The following is a 10,584-nucleotide window of genomic DNA, read 5'->3' on the forward strand; positions in this document are numbered from 1 at the left end:
ATCTCCCCGCGTCCCTGTGCCAATCGTGGATGTGGGCGGGCGGAGAGTGTGAGGCGGGAAGGAGGTGCGGCGTGTAGAGCGTGGATGCGGGCGGGTCTGGCAGCGGTGAACGTGAGTTGGGGAGGAGGTGCGGCGCGCGTTTGTGGACCCGTGAACAGGGCCAACTGATCGGAAGCCGATTAATCGTTTATTGAAAAAGTTGGCAACTTTTTCAATAATCGATTATAATCGATTATGTCGATTAGTTGTTGCAGCCCTATTGAAAGCCTATGGAGGTCCTATTAACATCAACATGCTGAGATAAATGACCAATAAACAGATGGTGCGCAGGTGTGGGCAGCCCCGAACTAGGATTTTCAGATTTATAAAATTAAAAAAAAGGTTCTGCAGTGTAAATTTACCAGTCAAAAGGAGAAACAGCCATTTCCACAGCATGTCTATTCTGGCTCATGTGATCTGAAGCAGCTATATTTGGTCATGTGACTCACAGCAGTTCTGCATTATAAGTATCAACATTAGCCAAGTTAGTCACTTTTACTGAAGACTTTTCTGATGTCAGCAGCTCACCGTATTGCAACTGCAGCCTAGACCATCCACTAGGTCTCCCTTATGGGTCAGTAGATTTTTTAGAAATCGAGAAAACTGATGGCTGCTGTAGAGACACTTTCCATCAGTTTTTATACACGACTTGCTATACCTTAACATTTTTAGACATGACTTTCCATACCGTAACAGCGGATTTACAAAAGCAAGCAAGTTTTTGTAACAAAAGTTTTATAAAATTTCCACAAATAGCGTAGACAGTACACATAGGTTTCAGTAGATATGGTTTTCACATAGGTAGGTTGGGTACATAAAAAAGAAGGTACAAAATTATCATACATGCTATATGGTTATCTACTGCAAGCAAAGAGTATGGAAACGAGAATATTTTGAAGGAGAGAGGAATAAAGAAAGGGGGAGGAAGGGTGGGATGGGTAGTGAGTCCATCGGTTTGGTGTATTGTTGGTTGCATTGAGAAGTCGGTTTAATGGTTCCGCTGCCTATCTCCGTTATGGGGGCATCCACCTGTCCCACAATAATCCACCTATAGATGTCTAAGGGTCTCCACATCCAAGTCAGGATGTTGGTGTAACACCCAAGGCTCCCAAATCTTCAAAAATTTAGCGTGTGTATCTGTTAGGACACTGGATAATCTCTCATTGGTCATGATGTTGTCTAACCTAAGGGTAAATTCGCGATATGGGATGATTTGCTTTTTCCAGTTACCTGCTAGAGTTAATTTGGCCGCTAGAAAGATCTGATGTGCTAAGGAGCCTTGGGGTGCAGTTAAACCAGGTATTGTTGTGTGTAATAGGGCCTGTACAGGATTCTTAGTGATACGGGTGTTAAATAAGCGGGATAGTAGCCGATAAATTTTAGTCCAGAAGCGGGAGGCGAACGGACAGGTCCACCAAACATGGAGCATGTCACCAGGTAGGGTGCAACCACGGAAGCAGGCAGCGGATGAGGTAGGGAATATTTTGGCCAAACGAGTAGGGACCAGGTACCAGCGAAACATCACCTTATATGCCACTTCTATATTGGTGACACTAAGAGAGCATCGGGAAATGTTTCTCCAGGCCCTGCCCCAATCCTCCTCCGTCCAATCTATATTGAGATCAGAGGCCCATTTAGCAGGATAGGAGTGTTGATTAATGCGTGTCAGAGAGTTGAGTTTGGAGTACAAGATTGACACCTGTTTGGGCCCATCTGGCGAGTGCAGGCATATATGCTCAAAGCAGGTAAGTGACCTGTGTGGAGTTATCCGGAAAAGCAAGCAAGTTTTATGTATGAACGAGTCTGCGAGCTGCTTTCTATTATATTTACATGTAACCACCTAATGTAAACACTCAGATACACTCTAATACATTATGACTCTCAGCTAAAATCTAGCCACAAGTAATGTTAAGGAGTGAGTCCAACTGAAACAGCTACAAACACACTGAAACCATACAAAAATATTTGCATTCAGCTTTGGCAAACACAGACTGACCTGTTGTTTTATTCAGGACAGTTGTGGCATTAAGATAAAGCATTTCTAATAAAATGTTATCGGAAAAATAAACAAAATGCAAAGGCACCAAACTAAATTGTATGAAATAGGACTGGATTTGGCAGGTCGTGTTAAAAATTTCTTTTGCAATGTGTGAAAGTGTTATCTTTAAACAGTGATTTAAGAATCATACCCATGTTTTACACATACTGCTAACCACTTGAAAGATTTAAAAGAGAACTATTGCCAAACTAATTTTTTTTGTATGTAGCTCTTTTAGGGTCACAGAAGGGGATATTTGCTAATGTACTCCTGTGACCCAAAACTCAGCATATAGCGGGCTACTGTCCATATATGCTGAGAGCGCAGAGCTGTACTGCAGCCAGGAAAGATCCCGACAATATTGTTAGGATCCACCCCACTGACTGATTTTGACAGCTGGCTCTGCCTTTCTAGAACCAGAGCCAGTCGTGCCTGCCCCCTCCCCTGTCTGTGTCCCCAATGAGCATTGATGAGCAGAGAGGGGAGGGAGAAATCCCTGCAGGGAATATATTGATCGACAGTCACTGCTCTCTGAAGATAGAAGACCATAAGTTGAGCGATCAGCAGTATGTGATCACTCAGTTCTCGATCTATAGAGCCGGTGTGTGAAAGCTGCAGTGTTATACACCGGCTCAAACTATTGAGAGGGGTGTATTTTACTTTTTAGGGAGTTAAAGGATTACAAAACAAAAATACTGTTTTAGGGGGGTTTTTTAATGCTCCCGATCTGTTAGAGGGAGATGGGAGGAAGTTCATATTTTGCCCAGAGATGGGCTTTAAGGCACTGGCTCCGATTGCTAGCCTCAAAAGAGATAGTGAGATTTGGAGATGTCACTATTGTGCTGCTCACTGTTCTCCTTTCTGAAGACATGAGGAACTAAGCTATTATCCTATATGAGTGTACCTGTGGCCTGGCTATGGATTTAAGGATTTACACATTTGTAAAAAAAATCGGCAGTAAATGAGCTTTAAATCCCAACTATATTTTTTTTATTTTTATTAGATCAATTACATCAGACAGCTTGGAAACAGAAAGTGATGAACACTTTGCATTTGTCTTTCTTTTCAATGCTCCCTCATCATAAAACACTCGTGTGTCCAGTGGCTGCAGCTAAAGACCGCTGCACGCTGTGTAAACCTGGCCCTACACTGCTCCAAATTCAAGCAGTATGTAGCCCTGCTGGCACCCCTCCCTTCCCCAAAAGTCAATTTTTCTATTTACTTTTGTCAAAGGAGCCAAACTGAAAATACAATAGCCAGCAGGAAAGATTCCCTCATCCATGCTGTTTATTGTGTAAAAACACATCTATGGTCAGCTTAAAAGCAAAGCAATATTGTTGGGATTCAGAGCCAGCTCTGCCTATGCCCTCCACCTCCTTCTGTCCCTTCAGTGAGCACTGGAGGAACAGAAAGGGGATGTCTGTGGGGAGCAATGACTGACATTGACTGCTCTCTGCAGGGAGGAGACTGTGATCTGCGCAATCAGTGGTTTGCGATAGCTCAGCTCTCGGTATGTAGAGCCATAATGGCACATCTGCAGTGTTCTATGCTGGCTCTAAGAATTAAGAGTATTTTTTAACCTTCAAGAGTAGCAGTCTCTCTGCAGCGGTCAGGCACACCCCCTGCTGAATCAGCCTCACAATTCTGCAATTAGCTGCTAGGGCGAGCGTTGCTGAATTTAGAGCTGTACAAGTGACAAAGCTCATTTACTGTTCGCAAGCATTTTGCAGATATCAGACCCTGTATAAGGTAGGTGCCATAACTGATAAAACATATTAGGTCCGAGATCACTTTATGAATAATGAAAGTTAACTAATAACTAGCTACTATAAATCAACGCATCTAACAAAGTTTTGCAGGAGCCCCATAATGTATCTTCACTTCTCTTGGAGAGCGTATAGCAATCCTCAACTGAAGCTGACCATACACCTTAAGGCTGGGCCAAACAAGAGGAGAAATCATTTGATTCCATTATCTGTGCTAAAGAGCATGAATTAAGGAATCTCCCATGTCAGCTATTATATTCTATTAAAGTGACATTAAACCCTCAGATTTTTTAAACATAAACCAATACTGTAATGTGTGCCTTACTGTAATCCATGGTTGTTTCCCTTCTCTTTGCTGCTCTTCCTTTTAAATTTGTAGCTCTTCTCATGCTGGGCAGAACTTCTGTTTTGCAGCAGACTGCCTTGTCTCAGGAATGGATACACGGTGTCTGTGTAAAGGTTCACAACCTGAGCCAGCACTACAGGAAGAGGCACTCAGCTGCAAAGGGAAGTTCTCCCCCAGCATGAGAAGACATGAGGATGTAAAAGGAAGAGCAGCAAAGAGAAGGGAAACTACCATGGATTACAGTAAGGCACACATTACAGTATTGGTTTATGTTAAAAAATCTGAGGGTTTAATGTCACTTTAAATTTAATCCATGTATGAATGGGGTCCACCCAGTAGCCTGATTGGCTACTGGCTATGCCTCAAAGAGCCCCCTGCCCATCTGTCCTTCCAGTGAGGGAGTTAGGACTAACAGTCATCAATCTTTACAGAGAGAGACCGTGAGCTGATCAGCGGTTACATGATCACTCAGCTCTAGGTAGAAAGTCAGTGTGTGACAGCTGCAGTATCTCACATTGGCTCTAAGTATTGGAAAGAGTGTATTTTACTCTCCCAATTCTTCTCCTTTCAGCCTTTCTTCTGACAAATGCAGCAAAAATAGAGGAAACATACCAATGGACCTAAGCCTGGATTTTATGAAAGACTCATCAACCCCTTCATCAATCAAGAATCATATGGAATGTTTCCTGCCAAAAGAAATGTCTTTCTGTAGCTGGTTTGAAGGAAAAGGAATAAAACGTTCCACCATCAATTCTTCCAAATGGAATGTAAACTGTTTTTAAAAGATTTACAGTACAATCAAGAAAATGTTTTCTCTGGCAAGTTTCAGTTAGGTGTGCTAGCAAAGTCTTAGATTACATTTTCTTTTTAAATCTATAGTCCTTCATCTATAGCCTGACTAAAAAATAAACGGATAAAAAATGTTTGAAGACTAAGTATTCCTGAAAATCATATTGAGGTAAAGAAATCCAAATGGTATATTATAGTTAAGTGTTGGCTATATCCGCTGTTTTCATGGAGGGCCAAAGATATGCTGATCAGGCAAACTATTGCTACCAAGTACTTTCCTGCTGGCTGAGAGCGACTTTTATTTAATCCTTTGGCAAACTGTATGACTAACCATCCCACTGCAGATAACAAACTGCCTAACAAGACAGGCACAGGAAGCTAAGAAGCTTGAAAAGCTTTGGAATGCTCACAGAGGGAAATACTGCAATTTCTCAATTCACTCAAAGGGCACGGATACTTATAACTCTTCTAAGACTGAGTACAAAGAAACCAAGCACACTATAGGGAGAGATCATTCTTATAACTCCATTATGGCTTATACAAGAGTCTTTCAAAACAGGGTACATGCACCCTAGGGGGTACTTCTGGTGATTATTATCACTGTTGTGGTATTTGTGAGTGAATACTAATTATGTGCATGCTTTATTTTTAAAACATTAGATATTAAAATTAATAATATTGCAAAAAGAATGTTTTGTAGGTATAGCCCACGTTCACATAGCATAAAAATAATCACAGATCTCCATAAACATTTTCTTAGTTTTTAAAGCATACAGTATTGCAAAAGAAAAACAGAAGGTGTCAGCAATGATTACACTATTTCAAAGGTTACTTGAGATAATGTGACCTACACCTGTGTGATACTGGAAGAAAATGTCCTGCAATAAAAGGAGTTCACGATTTAATAAGTGTGCTGTGCATACAAACATTAGGCTGCATTCACACGAGGCTTCAAGGGTAATTCCCCTTTCCCAGGTGAATTTGGGAAAATTGAATTACCCTCTCCAATCTGGCCCCCTCTCCCCTCCAGCCCCTATACTTACCTTTGGGTTAACTCTCCTTCCCCTCTGCCAGTACCAGTGTACTATACGTACTCTATACTGCCGTGCAGCACAGACCTGCGCTCTGTATTTTGAATTTCACTCGCATATGGCGAGCACTCATTGGTCAGTGCAGTCAGAAGTGCTCGCCATTGGTGAACAACATTTAAAGTACAGAACGCAGGGCTGTGATACATGGCAGTATTAAAATTAAAGTATTAAAAAACCTACAGATTTGTGTGTCAGGAATCCCCTTCAGATGGCCACTGCACCCATTCAAGTGAATGCCAGGGTGACAGCGGCCACATCTGTAATTGGCAGTCCTCATGTAATCATTCATGGTACGATTACCTGTGATTCGGGATAGAGGACTATCCTTGGACTAAGGATAGATGAGCCTTGAGACAATCTATCCCAAAACGCAGGTAATCGTGTCATGTACAAAGGTCCTGCAAAAACTGTACAACATAAACAGAGATTGGGTACTCTAGCACTCTGGAGCAGGGGTATGCAACCTCGGCTCTCCAGCTGTGCTGAAACTACAAATCTCATAAGGCATTGCAAGCCACAGGCATGACTCCCAGAGGCAGAAGCATGATGGAGAGCCAATGTTGCCTACCCCTGCTCTGGAGTAATAATTCATTGACACACAACTGGTAGACAGCCTCTGACCCCAGACAAGGCCAATGGAATGCTATACAAATTAGGAACACGGTTACAGACGTCCTCGGATATATATATTTTACCCCAAATAAATGGTAGATCCTAATCAAGTGAAGATTGGTACAATTCCATATACACAACATTTTGTGATTAAATTTGTCTAAAATAATATACCAATTTTCTAGTGCTTCTAACACTATGTCACTTTGCCTTTCAAACATCTTGGTTAGGTGACTTTTAGAAACAAATACATTTATAAATGACTGAGTTAATTATTAGTAGTGCAAATCAATACATACACGCAAAATCATTTACAGGGAAATTCTAGTTTAGTGCAGGTCATCCTCATCCTTTTTCCTTTTTCTCCAAGCAGTAGTTAATCATCTATGTAAGTATACATCTACTTTCACTCTATAGCCTGCAGATACAAAAATCAACCTCTCGAATATGTTCGCTATCACTCACCATCTCCTTCCAGCAGGGAAAAAAAAAAGAATTCATCATCATGCTGTATATGCCCATCATCAGCTCGTGACTGAATGTGGAAACTTCATAATTACAGGCCTCAGAAAGACAAAAAGGTATGTCCTGTCAAGCTCAGCTGCAGGAACAGTCGCTCACAGGAAGGCACACAGTATGTCACTTTCTTTGTAATCAGTGTTAACAAATTTTAAAATGTATGAAAAAAATAAGGAATGTTTGTTTTATTAAAATTAGAGAGCATATACCATTAAACCGTGCAAGGCGCAAATTGCTAAAAGCAGTAACCAATAACAACCAATCAACATCTATCTTGTTCTATGGCATCTGTAAAGTGAATTCTGATCATTGCTACACTTGGCCCTCTGCAATGAATGCTCAAAAAAAAGCAATAGTCTTTTGGCATTATTATGAAACAAAACCTGTGTGTAAAATTCAGTAGTTATGTTAACCAGAGCAACTTTTCTATAAGCCGAAAGTAGACCACCCTTGCAGACAAAGACCATATTTTGCTGATCTGTCAAATGTGAGTTCCACTCCACAGGGTATTACCACATAAAGGATTCCGTCCAAAACACAAGCCACTGACGGCACCAAAAAAGCTAATAAAGGATACGGAGATCAAAGCGATCAAAGCACGCCAACTAAATTAATTCCGAATGAAATATGGGTACAATCTAGAAGTACATGGCTTGCTCTTTTAGACTTGGCTTGCTGTCAGGTTGCATATGCTCCCTCAGAGACAATGCGTTCCTCAGAATGTAAAACAAGAGTTGTGTGTGGGGAAGAGAACTCAGGCAATTATGTTAATGTGCTCCGGTAATTTTCTGGAAGTGATATGGTATTGGAGAATAGTAAAGAAAACTGGAACAATATTTATTAAATGTATAAAGCTTTTAGTGTACTTTGAAAAGGGTAGTAGGAATGCCTGTCTCCTGTATCAGCTAAGCCTTACCTACTGTGCCGCACTCTCTACAAAACACATGACCGTGTTAGCTTTAGGAGGTTAGGTAGTAGAAGTTTTAGGCGTCATCATGATATACAAAATGGTGAAGATTAAAGTATATCTAAAGCAAGAGTGGACAAATTAATCCGGATTTCAGGATCCAGTCTGTGCAATGCAGGAGCCAGTAGGATTTTTTTTTTTGAGAAGCTGGCTTCATTGACAACAGTTAGAGAAAACCTCAAACGTTAGGTGCCAGTGTTAATTTTAAGGAGCATTGGCTACCTGGCTCCTGGGATTTGCCAGCACTGATCTAAAACACACTTTTTTCCCTTTAGTTTAGTATTGCATGTGGAAGTGTTAAAAGTAATGTCAAATTTGTATTGACATCTGTGTTCCCATTGCAAAGATATACCCTCTCTATTTGTCCTGGTGGCCTTTGTTACCAGGACAGAACAGTGATGGCTAATCCAAGGATTTAACTTCGTCACCAAAACAGCGGGTGAAGAGAAAATTTGCAATGGTTACACCTATTCTAGGGACAAATCTCTAAGAAGGAATTGCCTCTCACTGACCTCCATAGCTGCAAGTACTGTGAAGCAATAAAACGTCACAGCAAAACCACTGAAGTTGTTCAAGTTCACAGCTTCTCATTTCAGGTAGCATTGGCCACCTGACTCCTGGGATTTGTCCAGCGCTGGTGATGGTAAACGCAGAGCACATGCTCTGAGAGGAGGAACAGGGTAAGCTGAGCTGCTACAGGAATGACTCAGTTTTTGAATGAGTTCAGTTTTTCTGTTGTGAACTTCGAGCATGAATCACTCCACAGTGCACTGGCGGAACTACCACCAGGGTCGCAGCGGTTGCAAATGCGACCGGGCCCTGGTGTTCCACCACTTGATGCTGGTGTAGTGGGATTCTGTAGTGCTGACTTCTATTATAATGTATTGCTGGAACTTGTAGTCCCGCATAGCTGGTGGTATTCTACATTGCTGTATGATGGTTATACAGCAATGCAGAATAGCACCAACTATGTAGGACTACAAGTCCCAGCAATGCATTATATTATTAAGTAGGGATGCACCAGTGCCAATACGGGGCATTTTCACGAGTACTCATACTACTCATACCGGTGTTCTGTCGAGAACGCCGACGGAGTCGAATTTGCCGACCTCAGCATCTGCGCTTGCGCACAGACCAATATTAATTCACAAAATATCTCGTTTAAATCGTTAATTGTGACCATTAATAATATTCCATCCATCATTTCCTGCCATGGACGGCATATTATTAACGGTCACAATAAACCATTACAAACGAATACTTTGTAAATAAATGTCGGTTTCCTTGTTAATCTCGTCTGTATGTAAGCGCAGAAACTGGGTCAGCGTTCTCGACAGAACACCGCACTAAAATTTTAAACAAGCGGCCGCCTGAGGTTCTGCGCTTGCTGGGGACCTCGGCAGCCTTCCTGTTAACATGCGGTGCCATGGCGGTTGGGAGGGGGCCCTTCATGGTTTCTTGCACCGGGGCCCTGAAGGTTCTAGTTACGCCCCTGCCACAGTGCCTTACTAATTGATAACAACATGTAGGTATTTGACCGTCCATAGCACGGCCACACTTTCACTTTAGAAACTATGGATATCTTAGATATACTAAGAGTATAAAAATTTTTTAAGTCAAAGATAGCCAAAAGGAGCTTCTGTTCTGAAAGCAGGAAGTAAAACTTTGTTTACATGTCAGCAGGACAATATGACATTAAACAATTAAACCACAAGTGAAAACCATTACACCATGTGACAATTCTCTTTACTGCATTTTCATATGGGAAACCGATGTATTGCAGAAGTTGGAAAAAGAAGTCATCTCCAAGCTTAGGCTCAAATTGCAGTTTTTCTGATCAGTGAATGGGATGAGGAATTTGGACTAGAATATATCCTGCCCCTACAGGAGCATATTTTTTAAATATTGGCTATTTCACTATACTCATTACATATTTCAAACATACATATTGAATGTAAGGATAGGTCAAATGGAATCCTTTTTAATTGAGTTCTGTTAGGCAAATGAATCTTCTCTTTAGATCTCAAACGAAAGACATACTTTTTTGAAGGCAGATCATTGTTGAAGATAAATACACGTGTTAAAGCAATTTGTTACCATGTGTTAAGGTGCACTGTGTTAAGGAAGCCCATTTTAAAGAGGAACTCCAGGAAATGTAAAAATTAACCCTTGCAATGGGACCAGCCCCACACTGCAAGAGTTAACTGCTTGGGGGGCTAGATTAAAGAAGATATATCTACCCGATCCTTGGTTCCGCTGGGCTCCTAGACTGGTCCCTGAAGCCTCCTCTCCCTCTCTGGTGGTCTAAAAACCCATGACGTCATTACTTCAAATTCAGGCTGCATTAGGACACCGAGGGACATTCCACCGCCAGTGTGGAGGGAGAGACAGGCGGGAGCCACCGGAGGACTCGATTG

At 41.6% G+C, this 10,584-nt stretch overlaps 1 protein-coding gene across 1 annotated transcript in view; it reads right to left on the reverse strand.

The window, feature by feature from the left end:
- The window catches only part of PTPN13 (protein tyrosine phosphatase, non-receptor type 13), a 159,455-nt gene extending 154,580 nt beyond the window's left edge, over nt 1–4,875 (reverse strand). The window contains exon 1 of the mRNA XM_018576193.1: nt 4,802–4,875. The gene's annotated coding sequence lies outside the window, so the exon portion shown is untranslated. The remainder of the gene's footprint in view (nt 1–4,801) is intronic.
- Nucleotides 4,876–10,584: the final 5,709 nt, after the last annotated feature.

The sequence above is a fragment of the Nanorana parkeri genome, unplaced genomic scaffold (assembly GCF_000935625.1).
Source record: "Nanorana parkeri isolate BGI_ZX_2015 unplaced genomic scaffold, ASM93562v1 scaffold59, whole genome shotgun sequence".
Classification (NCBI taxonomy): domain Eukaryota; kingdom Metazoa; phylum Chordata; class Amphibia; order Anura; family Dicroglossidae; genus Nanorana; species Nanorana parkeri.